Source organism: Sciurus carolinensis, chromosome 10, assembly GCF_902686445.1.
Source record: "Sciurus carolinensis chromosome 10, mSciCar1.2, whole genome shotgun sequence".
Taxonomy (NCBI): domain Eukaryota; kingdom Metazoa; phylum Chordata; class Mammalia; order Rodentia; family Sciuridae; genus Sciurus; species Sciurus carolinensis.
The window spans coordinates 10,721,300-10,738,868 of NC_062222.1; positions in this window are offsets into that span (position 1 = coordinate 10,721,300).

Consider the following 17,569-nt stretch of genomic DNA (forward strand, 5'->3'; position numbering starts at 1 on the left):
ACCAGAGACCCTGCATCTTATAGAAGAAAAAGCAGGTCCAGATCTTCAACATGTCGGCTTAGGACCAGACTTCCTTAACAGGACTCCCATAGCATAAGAAATAAAAGCAAGAATCAATTAACTGAGATAAATTCAAACTAAAAAGCTTTCTCTCAGCAAAGGAAACTATCAGCAATGTGAAGAAAGAGCCTACAGAGTGGGAGAAAATCTTTGCCAATCATACTTCAGATAGAGCACTAATTTCCAGAATCTATAAAGAACTCTAAAAACACTACACCAAGAATACAAATAACCCAATAAACAAATGGGATAAGGAAATGAACAGACACTTCACAGAAGAAGATTTACAAACAATCAACAGATATATGAAAAAATGTTCAACATCTCTAGTAATAAGAGAAATACAAATCAAAACCACCCTAAGATTCCTTCTCACCCCAATTAGAATGGCGATTATCAAGAATACTAGCAATAATAGGTGTTGGCAAGGATGTGGGGAAAAAAGTTACACTCATACATTGCTGGTGGGGTTGCAAATTAGTGCAGCCACTCTGGAAAGCAGAGTGAAGATTCCTTAGAAAGCTTGGAATGGAACCACCATTTGACCCAGCTATCCCACTCCTTGGCCTATACCCAAAGGACTTAAAATCAGCATACTACAGAGATACAGCCACATCAATGTTCATAGCTGCTCAATTCACCATAGGCAGATTGTGGAACCAACCTAGATGCCCTTCAGTTGATGAATGGATAAAGATACTGTGGTATATAGATATACAATGGAATATTACTCAGCCATAAAGAATAATAAAATCATGGCATTTGCAAGAAAATGGATGAAATTGGAGAATATGATGCTAAGTGAGATAAGCCAATCTCAAAAATCCAAAGGACGAATGATCTCCCTGATCAGTGGATGATGACACATAGTTGGGGGTGGGAAGGAGGTTAAGAATGGAGGAAAGAAGAACTGCATAGAGGGAAAAGAAGGGTGGGAGGGGTGGGGGAAGGGAAAAATAAAGGAATGAATCAAACACATTGTCCTATGTAAAAGTATGACTACACAAATGGTATGCCTTCAGTTCATGTACAAACAGAGAAACAGTATGTATCCCATTTGTGTACAATAAAAATAAATTAAAAAAATAAAATAATATGTTTAGAAACTGATTAAAAATCAGATAAAAATAAATTTATAATATAAAGCAATGAATAAACTGAAGATAATTATATAAATTAGGTTTTAATACTCTGAAAAACAAAGAATGTTTATTCCATTTTAGAATATATTCTACTCTAGAGCTTTGATCTCAAAGCACACAATAAAGGTGTTTTAGTTTTCTCTTACTGTGACAAGATACCTGAGATAATCAATTTAATAAGAGAAAGGTTTACTTTGCCTCTTGGTTTTAGAGATTTCATGACATTTTCAGTTGAATTCACTTCTTTGGCCCTTTGGTAGGACAGTACATCTTAGAGGGAACACTAGGTAGAAGATACCCAGTCACCTCATGATGACCTCAGAACAAATGGAGAGAAAGAGGACCTGGTATCCAAATATTTCCTTCAACAACAAGTCCTCACTGCACTAACCTCCTTTCCTGGCCTCCACCTCCTGAAGGCTGCATCTCCAGTGCTACAGACTGGCTACCAAGTCCTTAGCACAGGGGCCTGTGGGGAATACTTACAGAAGCCATAGCAAAAGGTGATCTGAAATTCCATAGAAGTACTATCACACAAAATTCTTTGTGTTTGAAAAAAAATTAACAAAATAGTGAAAACAATGTTGTTTCCTGGGGTAATTAATCCCATTATAGTTAACATTTATATTGCAAGAGAAACAAAGCACACAAAAAGGCTTAGACATTTTGATAATAAATTTATGAATCTAAGCCATGTGGACAAAGATCAAAACCACAAAATTTTCAAAATAATTTAAGCATTCCATTGAAGATAAAAAGAAAAAGTAAAGAGGAAAATTCAAGATGAAAATTAAGAGGATAATAAATACAACAGTTAAAAAGTAAAATATGAATAACAGAAAAATCAGTTTATTTCAAAACAATGTTGGGATTTTAATAATAGCTAAGGAACAAAAAGATAAAATAAAAACTACACGATACTAATGAATACTATAAAAATGGTACAGTCTCACCATCAGGTACCTCCACAAGACCAGCATCCTAATTAGAATGGAATATATTCCATGCTTATATAAATAGACCAAATAGACTTCACTGTCATGTATAACTAATAAACAAATAATTTAAAAAAAATAGGTACAAATGCAAAGGATGTTTTAATTATGAGGTTTTCCATAGACCATGAATGCTTTTTATCCCCATGAGACTGTGAATTATTGTCAGAACATCTAAAACATTTCATTCTTTTTTATTACAAAGTAAATGGTTCATCGGGAAGATCTAATTAGTAGAATCCTGGACTAAAGTTAAAAGAAACCTACATCCTAGTTTTGCAGCATCAGCCAGTATCAAATCTAATAGATCCCTATCAAGGATTGCACATCATAGCATCTGGCGCCAAGAAGGTCAGGAGATGCTCAAAGAGTGTTTTTGAAACTCTTTGGCCCGTTTGTTAATGGCAATTCCACATGCAACAGATCGTGACCTAAATAGTGACCTTTGATAGAGATCATTTTCGATTCACTGCAGAGGTCTTATGGTCACCTGTTTTCAAATGAAAATTAAGAACTTTAAAAATACTATGTATTGAAGATGAAGAGAAACATTTAAGATAACAGTGTCAGGATTTGGTTTTAAGTTAGGAGTGCCAGGAAACAGTCTCAAGTAGGCATTCTTTTAAAATAATTTGAAAGAATAAGGGAGATATTTTAGTACATTTTTGATGCATTCCAGTTGAGGATAATGGAGTTTCTTGATATGAAAAAAAAATTTTTTTTTTAAATTATTGAAGTACATTAAAATAGAAATGGAGAGTTTATGTCCATTACTTGAAGTACAACAGGTAAAATACATAACACCTTATTTGGCAATGTCCACACAACTAGGAAGATTTATTAGCAATTGTTAAGTGTTCACCAATGCTTATAATGGTCCAGGTACCATTTCTAAGACTTTCACACGCACTAATTTATAGTTAGAAAAATGTGGCAGAGAAATTTAAATTACTTGTAAAGATCACATGACTAATGAATGACACCCACATTCAAACATACACTTTGGCTTCAGAGTTTGCATCTTAACCATTTTGTTATACTGACTTTCCAATGCTTAAAGAAGGCTCTGTAGAGAAAAAGCACGAAATTTTAGAAATGTTGTTTTAATATTTTAATCTTGCATAACAGTAAACACTGAAATACTAGAAAAATTATGAAATGAAAGAAAATAGTTTTTATGGTAAACTATCTTATGTTGTGGGTAAATATTCCAAAATAATGTAATTTAGCACACTGCACCACAATAAATTGCTTTTATTACTAAATCCTAGACCAATAATTATTTCATTATCTTCACAATAATATAACTAGAGATCAGATGTCATGGAATATTCACATTTCTGCATTAAATGTTTTGATATTATCTTCACATAATAAAATGAAGTATTTTGCAAACAATATAATATTGAAAATTATAGGGATTGAAACAGTCATTTTTGGCAAGATTCCATGCCTCTGCATCCAATCAGTGAGAAAAATGCATTCCTTCTATAAATCTCTCCAGTCCAAATTTGTTGCCACTACCAAGACCAATTTAGAGTTGTTCCGTTTCTACACATCTTCTTTTGTTCTAATCAAATTCAGCATCTAAAATCAGCCTCAATAATCTTTTTTTTTATTTTTTTTAAATTTTTTATTTTTTATTTTTATTATTGTAAACACATGGGATACATGTTGTTTCTCTATTTGTACATGGAGTCAAGGCATATCATTTGTGTAATCATAAATTTACATAAGGCAATGTTGTTTTATTCATTCTGTTATTTTTTTCCTTCCCCCCCACCCCTCCAACACCTCTTTTCCCTCTATACAGTCCTTCCTTCCTCCATTCTTACCACCCTACTTATCCCTAACCCTAAACCTAACCCTAACCCTAACGCTAAGCCCTCCCATCCCCCATTATATGTCCTCATCCGCGTATCAGCGAGATCATTCATCCTTTAGTTTTTTGAGATTGGCTTATCTCACTTAGCATGATATTCTCCAATTTCATCCATTTGCCTGCAAATGCCATAATTTTATCATTCTTCATGGCAGAGTAATATTCCATTGTATATATATATGCAATGGTTTCTTTATCCAATCATCAACTGAAGGGCATCTAGGTTGGTTCCACAATCTGGCTATGGTGAATTGAGCAGCAATGAAACATTGATGTGACTGTATCTCTGTAGTATGCTGATTTTAAGTCCTTTGGGTATAGGCCAAGGAGTGGGATAGCTGGGTCAAATGGTGGTTCCATTCCAAGCTTTCTGAGGAATCTCCATACTGCTTTCCAGAGTGGCTGCACTAATTTGCAGCCCCACCAGCAATGTATGAGTGTACCTTTTTCCCCACATCCTCACCAACACCTATTGTTGCTTGTGTTCTTGATAATCGCCATTCTAATTGGGGTGAGATGAAATCTTAGGGTAGTTTTGATTTGCATTTCTCTTATTACTAGAGATGTTGAACATTTTTTTCATATGTCTGTTGATTACTTCTATGTCTTCTTCTGTGAAGTGTCTGTTCATTTCCTTAGCCCATTTGTTGATTGTATTATTTCTATTCTTCATGTAGAGTTTTTTGAGTTCTTTATAGATTCGGATTAGTGCTCTATCTGAAGTATGAGTGGCAAAGATATTCACCCACTCTGTAGGCTCTCTCTTCACATTACTGAGAGTTTCCTTTGCTGAGGAAAGTTTTTTAGTTTGAATCTATCCCAGTTATTGATTCTTGCTTTTATTTCTTGTGCTTTGGGAGTCCTGTTAAGGAAATCTGATCCTAAGCCAACAAGTTGAAGATTTGGACTGACTTTTTCTTCGATAAGATTCAGGTCTGATTCTGAGGTCCTTGATCCATTTTGAATTGAGTTTTGTGTAGGGTGAGAGATAGGGATTTAATTTCATTCTGTTGCATATGGTTTTCCAGTTTTCCCAGCACCATTTGTTGAAGAGGTTATCTTTTCTCCATTGCATATTTTTGACCCCTTTGTCTAGTATGAGAAAATTGTATTTATTTGGGTTTGTGTCCATGTCCTCTATTCTGTACCATTGATCTACCTGTCTATTTTGGTACCAATACCATGCCATTTTTTTACTATTGCTTTGTAATAGAGTTGAAGATCTGGTATTGCAATACCCCCTGCTTTGCTCTTTCTACTGAGGATTGCTTTAGCTATTCTGGGTTTTTTATACTTCCAGATGAATTTCATAATTGCTTGCTCTATTTCTCTGAGGTATGTCATTGGGATTTTAATTGGAATTGCATTGAATCTGTATAGCACTTTAGGTAGTATGACCATTTTGACAATATTAATTCTGCCTATCCAAGAACATGGGAGATCTTTCCATCTTCTAAGGTTTTCTTTAATTTCTTTCTTTAGTGTTCTGTAGTTCTCATTGTAGAGGTCTTTCACCTCTTTTGTGAGATCGATTCCCAAGTATTTTATTTTTTTTGATGCTATTGTGAATGGAGTAGTTTTCCTAATTTCTCTTTCTGAAGATTCATCATTTATGTATAAAAATGCATTGGATTTATGAGCATTGATCTTGTAACCTGCTACTTTACTGAATTCACTTATGAGTTCTAAAAGTTTTCTGGTGGAATTTCCAGGTTCCTCTAAATATATAATCATGTTATCAGCGAACAGGGATAGTTTGAGTTCTTCTTTTCCATTTCTCATCTCTTTAATTTCTTTGGTTTGTCTAATTGCTCTGGCTAGAGTCTCAAGGACAATGTTGAATAGAAGTGGTGAAAGAGGGCATCCCTGCCTTGTTCCAGTTCTTAGGGGGAATGCTTTCATTTTTTCACCATTTAGAATGATATTGGCCATGGGCTTAGCATAGATGGCCTTTACAATGTTAAGGAATGTTCCCACTACCCCAATTTTTTCTAGTGTTCTGAGCATGAAGGTATGCTGTATTTTATCAAATGCTTTTTCTGCATCTATCGAAATAATCATATGATTCTTAACTTTAAGTCTGTTGATATGGTGAATGATATTTATTGATTTCCAGATGTTGAACCAACCTTGCATCCCTGGGATAAAAACCACTTGATCATGGTGCACTATCTTTTTAATATATTTTTGTATGCAATTTGCTAAAATTTTGTTGAGAATTTTTGCGTCGATATTCATTAATGATATTGGTCTGAAATCTTCTTTCCTCGATGTGTCTCTGTCTGGTTTAGGTATCAGGGTGATATTGGCTTCATAGAATGAGTTCGGGAGGTTCCCTCCTCTTCTATTTCATGGAATACTTTGAGGAGTATTGGAATGAGCTCTTCTTTAAAGGTTTTGTAGAACTTGGCTGAGAACCCATCAGGTCCTGGACTTTTCTTTTTTGGGAGACTTTTCATGACCTCTTCTATTTCATTGTTTGAAATTGATATATTTAAGTTGTGTATGTCCTCCTGGTTCAGTTTAGGTAATTCATATGTCTCTAGAAACTTGTTGATGTCTTCGAGGTTTCCTGTTTTGTTGGAGTATAGATTTTCAAAATAGCTTCTAATTATGCTTTGTATTTCACTCATGTCTGTAGTGACATTTTCTTATTCATTCTGAATTTTAGTAATTTGAGTTTTTTCTCCCTCTTTCTCTTTGTTAGTGTGGCTAAGGGTTTATCAATTTTGTTTATTTTTTCAAAGAACTAACTGTTTATTTTGTTAATTTTTCTGATTGTCTCTTTTGTTTCAATTTCGTTGATTTCAGCTCTGATTTTAACTATTTCCTGTCTTCCACTACTTTTGGTGTTGTTCTGCTATTCTTTTTCTAGGGCTTTGAGCTGTAGTGTTAAGTCGTTTATTTGTTGATTTCTACTTCTTTTGTTGAATGTGCTCCATGAAATAAATTTTCCTCTAAGTACTGCTTTCATAGTGTCCCAGAGATTTTGATATGATGTGTCTTTGTTCTTGTTTACTTCTAAGAAAATTTTCATTTCCCTCCTGATGTCTTCTGTTATCCATTCATCATATAATAGTGTTTTATTTAATCTCCCGGTATTGGAGAAGTTTCTGTTTTTTATTCTGTCATTTATTTCTAATTTCAATCCACTATGATCTGATAGAGTACAAGGTAGTATCTCTATCTTCTTGTATTTGCTAACTGTAGCTTTGTGGCATAAAATATGGACTATTTTAGAGAAGGATCCATGTGCTTCTGAGAAGAAAGTGTATTCGTTCTTTGTTGGATGGTATATTCTACATATGTCGGTTAAGTCTAAATTGTTGACTGTGTTATTGAGAGCTATGGTTTCTCTATTCAATTTTTGTTTGGAAGATCTATCCAGTGGTGAGAGGTGTGTTAAAATCGCCTAGTATTATTGTATTGTGGTCTATTTGATTTCTGGAATTGAGAAGGATTTGTTTGACATACATGCATGAGCCAATGTTCGGGGCATAGATATTTATGATTGTTATGTCTTGCTGATTTATGCTTCCCTTAAGCAGTATGTAATGTCCTTCTTTATCCCTTCTGACTAGTTTTGGCTTGAAGTCCACATTATCTGAAATGAGGATGGATACTCCAGCTTTTTTGCTGTGTCCGTGTGCATGGTATGTTTTTTCCCATCTTTTCAACTTTAGTCTATGGGTATCTCTTTCTATGAGATGAGGCTCTTGCAGGCAGCATATTGTTGGATTTTTTTCTTTTTAATCCAATCTTCCAGTCTATGTCATTTGATTGATGATTTCAGGCCATTAACATTCAGGGTTATTATTGTGATATGATTTGTATTCCCAGGCATTTGACTCAGTTTTGTTTTTTGACATGATTTGTTTTCTCCTTTATTTGGCTATTCATTTAGGCTAGTTCCACCATTGCTGATTTGCATCGTTGTTTTTCATCTCTTCCTCATGGAATATTTTGCTGAGAATGATCTGTAATGCCGTCTTTCTTTTTGTAAATTCCTTTAGCTTTTGTTTATCATGGAAGGATCTTATTTCGTCATCAAATCTGAACGTAAGTTTTGCTGGGTGTAAGATTCTTGGTTGACATCCATTTTCTTTCAGGGCTTGGTAAATGTTGTTACACGTCCTTCTAGCTTTTAGCGTCTGGATTGAAAAATCTGCTGATATTCTTATTGGTTTCCTCCTGAATGTAACTTGATTCTTTTATTTCGTGGCCTTTAAAATTCTGTCTTTATTGTGTATGTTAGGTATTTTCATAATAATGTGCCTTGGTGTGGGTCTGTTGTAATTTTGTATATTTGGAGTCCTATAAGCCTCTTGTACTTGGTTTTCCATTTCATTGTTCAGATTTGGGAAATTTTCTGATATTATTTCATTGAATAGATTGTTCATTCCTTTGGTTTGTTTCTCTAAACCTTCCTCAATCCCAATAATTCTTAAATTTGGCCTTTTCATGATATCCCATAATTCTTGTAGATTTTGTTCATGATTTCTTACCATCTTCTCTATTTGGTCAACTTTGTTTTCAAGATTAAATATTTTTTCTTCAATGTCTGAGGTTCTGTCTTCCAGGTGTTCTATCCTATTGGTTATGCTTTCTATGGAGTTTTTAACTTGGTTTATTGTTTCCTTCATTTCAAGGATTTCTGGTTTTTTTTTTTTTTTTTTTTTTTTTTTCAGTATCTCTAACTCTTTATTGAAATGATCTCTTTCTTCCCGTATTTGGTCTTTTAACTGTTGATTGGTGCGATCATGTAATGCCTGCATTTGCTCTTTCATCTCCCCCTTCAGTGCCTGCATTTGCTCTTTCATCTCCTTGTTTGCTTCCCTGATTGTTTTAATTATGTACATTCTGAACTCCCTTTCTGACATTTCTTCTGCTGTGCTGTCATTGGGTTTTATTCATATAGTATCTAGGTTTGTTTAGGACATTTTCTTCCCTTGTTTTCTCATATTGGTCAGATATCAGTGGGACTCTGAGATATTGCAGATTTCCTCTATTGGCTTATAGTGTCCCTATAGATTTCCAGTATATCACCTCCCAGCCTTCAGTAGCCTGAAGTCTTCGAGGAACTTGATAATGCAGTGTTTCTGAAGAAAGCTGCTCCTATCCCGCTACTGGTTCCAGGGCTTGGAGCTGGCTCTGTGTGGAAAGGCTTTCCCTGGGGGGCCTACTCCAAGAAGCTGGCCATGTGGGAGGAGCCCACCGCCGGAGTGAGCAGGGCTACCTGGGGAAGACTCTAGCTGCCCTGCCCTGCTCTGATAAGCCACCTCTATCCAGGCCTGCCACCCAGGCCGAGCTTTACCTGGTGGTGGAGACTCACCCCATTGCTCTATTTTAGTCCGAGTCTCTCAATGCCTCCCCTTCTTGAATCCTGGGTTCTGGAGTGACTGGAGATGCAGTCACCCTCTAGTCCACCATCTTGGATCGCCCCGTGGTAAGAGCCTAAGGCCGGAGGGAGCAGGGCCACTTGGAGATGTCTCTGGCTGCCCTGCCCTGATCCCAGAGGCTTCCTGCGGGTCGAATCTCTCTGTTGACTCGGGGACTTGTGGCTGGCTCTGTGTAGAAAGGCTCTCACTGGGCGGTTTGCTCCGAGAAGCTAGCCTTGAAAGGTGCCTCCCGCCGGAGGGGGCCGGGCTGCTTGGGGAAGTCCCTGGCTGCCCTATACTGGTTCCTGAAGCTGCTTGCGGGTTGGAGCTCCCTGCGCTGGCTCCGGAACTTGGAACTGGTTCTGTGCAGAAAGGCTCTCACTGGGAGGCCTGCTCCAAGAAGCTGGAGAAGCTGGCCGTGTGGGAGGAGCCCACCGCCAGAGTGTGCAGGGTTGCCTGGGGAAGACTCTAGCTGCCCTGCCCTACTCTGATAAGCCACCTCTACCCTGGCCTGCCACCCAGGCTGAGCTTCATCCAGTGAGGGAGACTCACCCGTGGCTCTATTTTAGTCCGAGTCTCTCAATGCCTCCCCTTCTTGAATCCTGGGTTCTGGAGCGACTGGAGATGCAGTCACCCTCTAGTCCGCCATCTTGGATCACCCTCAATAATCTTTTAAAACATAAAATCTGTTGGAGTAACTCCTCAGAAAATCCTTCAGCAGTTTCTCATTTTTCTTAAAATTTTGAAGACAAAATTCTAAGTTGACTTCGAATTTCTAAGTTGACTTAGATGCACACAAAACTTACTAAACATCACTGCATTCTGTTTATTGAATTCCTAGTATAAATTATTTTCTTATGCTACAGAAGCATTTGTCAATTTAATTCTTCAAATTAATTTGCTCCATACTTATTGGTATCTATATATGTACATATATATATATACACATATATACATATATATGTATATACATATTTGAGGGAACTGGGAATATAGCTCAGTGGTAGTGTGCTTGCCTAGTTATTGATATATTAAAATATATTAAACATTATGAAATTATGCATATAGTGTACATTTATAATTTATATTCATGTACATATATATACATTTGTAATGTAAATTGTAATTGTTAGAAAGTTTTCTTGTGACAAGTATTTGAAGACTTGAAATGTCATTTTATATGGTTATAATGGTAGAAAATAGATATCCTGTTCAATATGTGCATCATATTAAGTGCAAGTTGCTTGATTCTCATCATACACAAATGTTTTCCATCATGTATCATATAAATATGCACATATATATATATATATATATATGTATGGTGTGTGTGTTTGCATATATATATATGTATATGCTCATTTCTATGAATCTACTGTTTACTCATTTATTCTTATTAACTCTTTCTAAAAACAAAGCTTATCAGACTTTTCATAATTTTCCATTGCAATTATTATCTACTTTATTATAGTTATAATTATAGCTTTATAATATAATCATTTAATTAACATTGGCCTTTTTCATTTGATTATAAATTCCAGAATGTCAATCCATGACTTTTGTGCTTTCTTTCCTCTCCAGTGCCTAACAACTTGCATTCAATAAACATCTGGATGTACAAATGATTGAATAAATACAGCAAAAAATGTTGTATCTTCCAATGGATTAAAGAATACAAATACAATACATCACTAAAAGTAATTGATCTCTGTAGTCAGAGTATACATAAAAAATTACCATCATAGAGTCAATATATATTAACTCTAATCAGTTAAGCTCTATTGGAAACTATAAACAGATTCTTAGTAAATCTGTAAATGTTCTTATCTCCTAACTAATTGCTTAATAGAAAATTCTTGGTTTGGTCCTTATTATGTTTATATTTATCTTTTTAGCTATTTATTATATATTGAAACTTTAGAAGTCATATCGACATATAAATAACGTTATGCAGAGAATAATAGTCAAGAAATGAAATCCTGTTGAGTCTCAATGTTAATTGATTATATTCCTCAGCTAAAATATCCATTGATTTCTTTCATTTATTTATATCTCTATCTATCTATCTGTAATATTGATCTGTTTCTCTGGAGAGCCCTGTTGATACATTTGATAAAGTAGAACTTTGAGATGCTCATACATTCTAAAATTGCTAAGTATCTGGATAATTGGTATATATTCACAATATAGTAACACCCTTATACAAGGTTTTTCTCTGGGCAGTTTCAATTACCCATAGTCAATCAGAATTGAAAATCCTAAATAAAAAGTCCCAGAAATTCATACCTTAAACGGTTTAGCCAGGTTTGTTTGTTCACACTAGTAATCCCAGTGGCTCAGGAGACTGAAACAAGAGGATCCTAAGTCTGAGGCCAGTCTCAGCAACTTATTGAGGCTCTAATCAACTTAGTGAGACTCTATCTAAGAAAAAAAATGACTGGGAATGGGGCTTAGTGGTCAAGAACTCCTGGGTTCAATCACCCATATTTATTTCTATCTATCTATCTATCTATCTATCTATCTATCTATCTATCTGTCTATCTAAAGTTTAATTGCAAATCATTCTGAGCAGAGTGATGAAATCTCACATCACCTCACTTCATTCTGCCCAACATGGAAATCATCCCTGTATGGTGTACTCAAGTTGGGCGCACTACATGTCCATAATCAATGTCTTGATTATCAGATGTTTTTTGTCATGGTTTTGCAGTGGTTCCATTAAAGCAAACCTTATTTAACTATATAATGATCCCAAAATGCAAGTGTAGTGATGCTGCCAATTTTTTACAGTATATTTTATAATTGTTCTATTTTATTATTGAATTTTGCTGTTAATACCTTACTGTGTCTAGCTGATAATTTTATTATATGCATGTACAGGGAAAACATACTGTCTGAATCATATTCAGTATTCTATTTGATTTTAGGCATCATTCCATAGATAAAGGGGAACTAATATACAATTATAGTCATGAGAAATGTTTTAACTACTTGTTTCATGATTTTATTACTTAGGGAAAAAGTCACTAATTTCGACTATCTTTTATTTTCCACTAACTAGAAATACTGGGTAGAAGTACAGTTGCTCCTCAATATCCACAGGAGGTTGGATTCAGGAGCCCCCAGAGATTAAAAAACAAAATCACAGATACTCAAAACCCTTACATAAGACATCACAATATTGGCATATAATCTAGACATTTTTTCCTGCATTATTAGAACATATCTAGGTTACTTAAATATTCAACACAATGTAAATACCATGAAAATAGTTGTCATATTGCATTGCTCAGAGTTACTCAGGCCTGCCGCACACCATGTCCCCAGCTCAGCCTGTGAGCATCATCCACTGGCTGAGTGGTCGCCAGATCCCCCGACTTGACATATCCTCAGATCCGGGGTCCTGATGACTTTTCCCTTTACCTGAAAATGTTCCCTGTGAGTTTACTTCAAGAATCTGCTGAGTAAACAACAACTACATGTAGTTCCATAACCTGATCCATCTACACATCATTCCTGCTTCAATTTCATAAACCGTTTTGTATTTGTGTTATACTATTTTATCTCATGGTATTTCTTCATATATATATATATATATACATATATATGTATATATATGCTATGTATATATATTATATACATTATACATTATTATACACATATACACATTTATTTAGGGGACTCAGTATTGCTTAAAGCATGCATTTAAAAATAATTAAACACACAGAAAACCTGTAAGTGGATATAAATAAATGAACTTAAAATAAAGAAGTATAAATTATGTAAATGTATCCATAGGGTACAGTGTATTTATCATACATGCCTACAGTTAAGAGAAATATTCATGTGTGATATATTTTCCATTCAAATAGACTTCCATTTGGAATCTTAAAATTGTTTTGTATTCTTACACTGAATGATAAACTCTTTTTATGAGAGAACTCTTATTCAAGAAGCATGGTATTATTGGATATTTCTGGAAATTTCCCTTATGCTTTTAGGCAGACATACTAAAACACTTGAGTTTTAAAATAACTGGTATTATAAGGAATAGGCACAATTTGAGTATCTAAATCGCTTCATCATTATTTTCACTTTGAACAGAATCAGCTTTATAAATTCAGAGCCAGCTTCTTTAGGGCAATTATCATGAATACTCATGAATTGTGTTCGTTTTCCATTTAGGTTTCAAATAGTCAATACTTAGAACTGCAGTATAACAACTTAATCAACATACCTTAATGCTCCTCTTTCTCTTCTGTCTAGATTTTCCAAGGCCAAAATGATTCGTATGCCTTATTTCGAAATTAAATGTACAATAATGGAAATGCTTTGATATTTTAAGTGCAATGCTAAATATTGGAATCCTCTGACAAATAGGTCGTGTTCAAAACAGCTATTTTAAAGTCAAGTAGGAGGAAGTAATATGTTTTTTTACAAACATAATAGCTAAGCATCATAGCTATTAGGTGTGTAGGATAAAGAATGTAAGGTTTCTAGTACATCAATATTTATGATCAGAAATTTGCACTGTCTCTGTAGAATAAGATTTTCTCTGTCTGTCTTTCCTCCCTGGAAATTGATTATGCAAATAATTATGTTGAAATTCCAGATCCAGTGGGTTTAGCGATCATCAGGAAAATAACTCTCATGGAGTATAAATTCTACTGGAAATCAAACAACAAATAATTAAAAATATGATGAATTAGAAAACTATGATAAGGCCATACAAGTGCGACATGACACAGGAATATGAGTTGAATTATTTAAATCTCTGAGGAAAGACCTTCCTCAGAGCTTAGTTTTTAACTTTTACCCCAGGGAAGAAGAAGGATCTGATTAAATAGGTGTGCCTGTGAAATTTAAAGACTGGGAGCTTAAACATAGGGACAAGCGGTAAAGTTGTATAATAGCAAGAAGCACCAGCTGTTCATATTTGTAGGCCAGGATATGATATTTGGACTTTATACTAAGGGTCTGGGAAAGTGAGTGAAAGTTTTAATAAAGTAAGTAATGCTACCAGTCAACATTTGTAGAGATCACATTTGTTTGAGTTAGTCCAAGAATGAAGGCACATTTTCTTTTCTTCAAAGTTCTTTTTCTTCCCCTTCTTCATCCATACCTCCTTTCTTCCTTCTTTCCTTCCCTCTTTTCTTTAGACTTACAAGCAAGGCAGATTGTATAAATAAATGTGATAATATGACTTATGAACCACATGTGTGAACTTCTCAAACTTAAAATATCCCCCAATACATGTATTTAACAAATATATACTGAATGTGTTCCATATGTGAAGACTAGACTGAACACCAGGTTTAGGGAAGAAAATACAAAAAAAAATTGTGCCTGAGCTCAGAGGACTATCAGATAGTAAAACAAAACCAAAAATATTGTGAGTGAGATAGTGATGAATACGAGAAAAACTCATTATAATAAGACTCATTATTTTGGAGCAATGGAGGAAGGTTTTAATTTTACATATCATTTTCAAAAAGACTTCATTGCGAATATGATGTTTAAGTAACTGTGTTAATCAGCTTTGCATTACTGTGACAAAATACCAGAGAAAATCAAATTAAAGGAGGAAGAATTCATTGTGTTTATGGTTTCAAAGGTTTCACTCCAGGGTTGCTTGAACCTGTCACTGTGGGCTTCTGGTGAGGAGGCAGAAAATCATGGCAGAAAATGCATGATTCAATCAGTCACTTCCCCAAAGTCACCTCTGAACACTACTGCACCTCTGAACACAGCACTGGGGACCAGGCCTTCAAAACTCAAGACTTTGGGAAGGAAGCATTTTAGATCCAAACTACAATGGTAACAAGTGGAGAAGGAGGAAATACACATTGTCTAAACCTGGGACATGATAGTTTTAAACAGGCGAATGTGAAAGTACACGTCTTGGTCTAGAAGTATTACAGAATCATTTAGGAGAAGAAAATAGACACAAGACATGAATATAGGACCTTGGAAACTACAGCAAGATTTTCACCTTTGCTTTGAACAAATAAAGAAGCTTTTAAAAAGTTTTCATCCTCATAGGCAGTATTCGACGTAATTTTTACAAGACTATTTTGTGAAAATAAACTTAATGGAAGGGACAGAGTAGAAACAAAGAGAACAATTAGAAAATATTAAAATAAAGCTTGCTTACATAATGCATTAGCTTAGAAGACAGAGTTGGTAAATTCTAAATATATTTTGAAGAAAGTTTTTATAGGATTTATGGATGGATTTGTTGAAAGATGTGGGAAAATTTTTAAAAAATCAATGATGACTCCAAATTTTTCCCTAAGTAATAGGAAGGAAAATAATAGTTGGTGTCAATGAAATTAGTGAGAGCAGAAGTTTTGTTGGTTCATAGTAATAAGTGGAAATAGTCAGTGTACCTTTGAATTTATTAGATTTGGAATGCCTAGATATCCAAAAAGAGATAAAATTATGTCATTTTGTGACATACACAAAAGTATTTTAAGGAAATATTGAAATTTAAAGAATGTTTAGTGACAACTAAAAGAACAAAAAGGAGACCTTGGAGACATGAAATATATATATATTTTTTTTATTAAAGATATTTTCTCTACCTAAAAATAGGAAAAAAATCCATGATAGATAAATGGATGTTCAAAAAATGGCCTTTTGATTTTAGATCTTAATGGAAGATAGAAACATGTTTTAAGAACATGAGAACAATCTGTGCAACATAGAATACTATGAACTGCAGGAAAAGAAAAGGAAAAAAAGCAGAATGTTCATGAACCAGTGAGCATGTGAAATGTAGTATTAGAGAACAGAGGGTCTAAGAGGAAGTGCAGGAAATTCTTTCATAGAGACAGAAAAGATGAAATAAATGAACTCAGGTACAAGTAAGGGGGTCTATGGTAAGGGGCTAGTGTTTCCCTTTTGACTGATACATGTTTTTCTCAGTTAAATATAAACTAAGTCCATTCACCTAACAGTGAAGTTTGGAAAAGCCCTTCAGAGAATTGCAAAAATAGAAGGTGTATAATCATTATCAGTGAGATGGGGAGAAAATTGGGATAGGCAAACAGAGAAGGAATCCTGGAAGATGGCTTAAAGTCAATCAGAATTTATTTTAAAATGGGCTTTTCTCTACCATTAGAAACTGAGTGAAGTTTCCATTATTTCATGTTGTAAATTTTTAGGTCACCAGTCATCAAGATGTACTTATTTTTTGGGCTGTATGTGTACTTTTTCTTGTTTTATAGAGAATATATTTAATACAGTCTTACTATTGCTTCTCTTGTCTTTTACTAATACATACTAACTATACATAGTAGGTTGGTTCATTCTGACAAAAATCACATATACATGAAATTTGATTCATTCCCTCTTAGTCTCTGGTTTCTTGCCTTTCCCTCCTCCTGTGCTTCTACTCTATTGATCTTCCTTTCATTCAGTCATTTACTTACTTTTAATTGGTACTTTATAGGTATACATAAAGGTGAAATTCACAGCAGTAGATACATACGTATATATACATATATATATATATTCATAGTATTATGATGCTAAATTCATTCAACTCCAAATATAGTAAAAACTCCTTTAACTGTCCTATAGAAAATGCCTCCTGTGTCTTTTAGCTATCATTCCCCCAAATAGTTTTATGTTCATCCCATACCCAGCAATACCAAATCACATAAGATGAATCAGAGAATCCTGCATTACTGTATTTCTAACTCAAACTAATTCTTAATTATTTTTTTCAGATTTAGCTCAAAGATTCTCCTTAAATCAAGCTTTCTCAATTGAAATTAATATTCTTTTAAAAATGGTGAATTAACCCATAACCTACTTTTATTTAGTACTTCAATTATCTCTTTAAGGGGAGAAACTATGTAGTGCTTATTTCTAATTCTCTGCACTTAAAAAAATATTGGTGGTATTAAAGGGATACAAAACAACTATGAAATTAAGTAGCAGATTGACGAGCATTGTAATCCTTAGAATATTAAAATAGTCAAATACAGAAGCAATGAAAGGAAAGATTGCTTCAGTCTCAAAAAGTAATACAACCTAACATTATTTTTAAAAGGCTACAGAATCAGAATCAAATCTATCAATAACTGCAATCAATTTTTTGAGAAC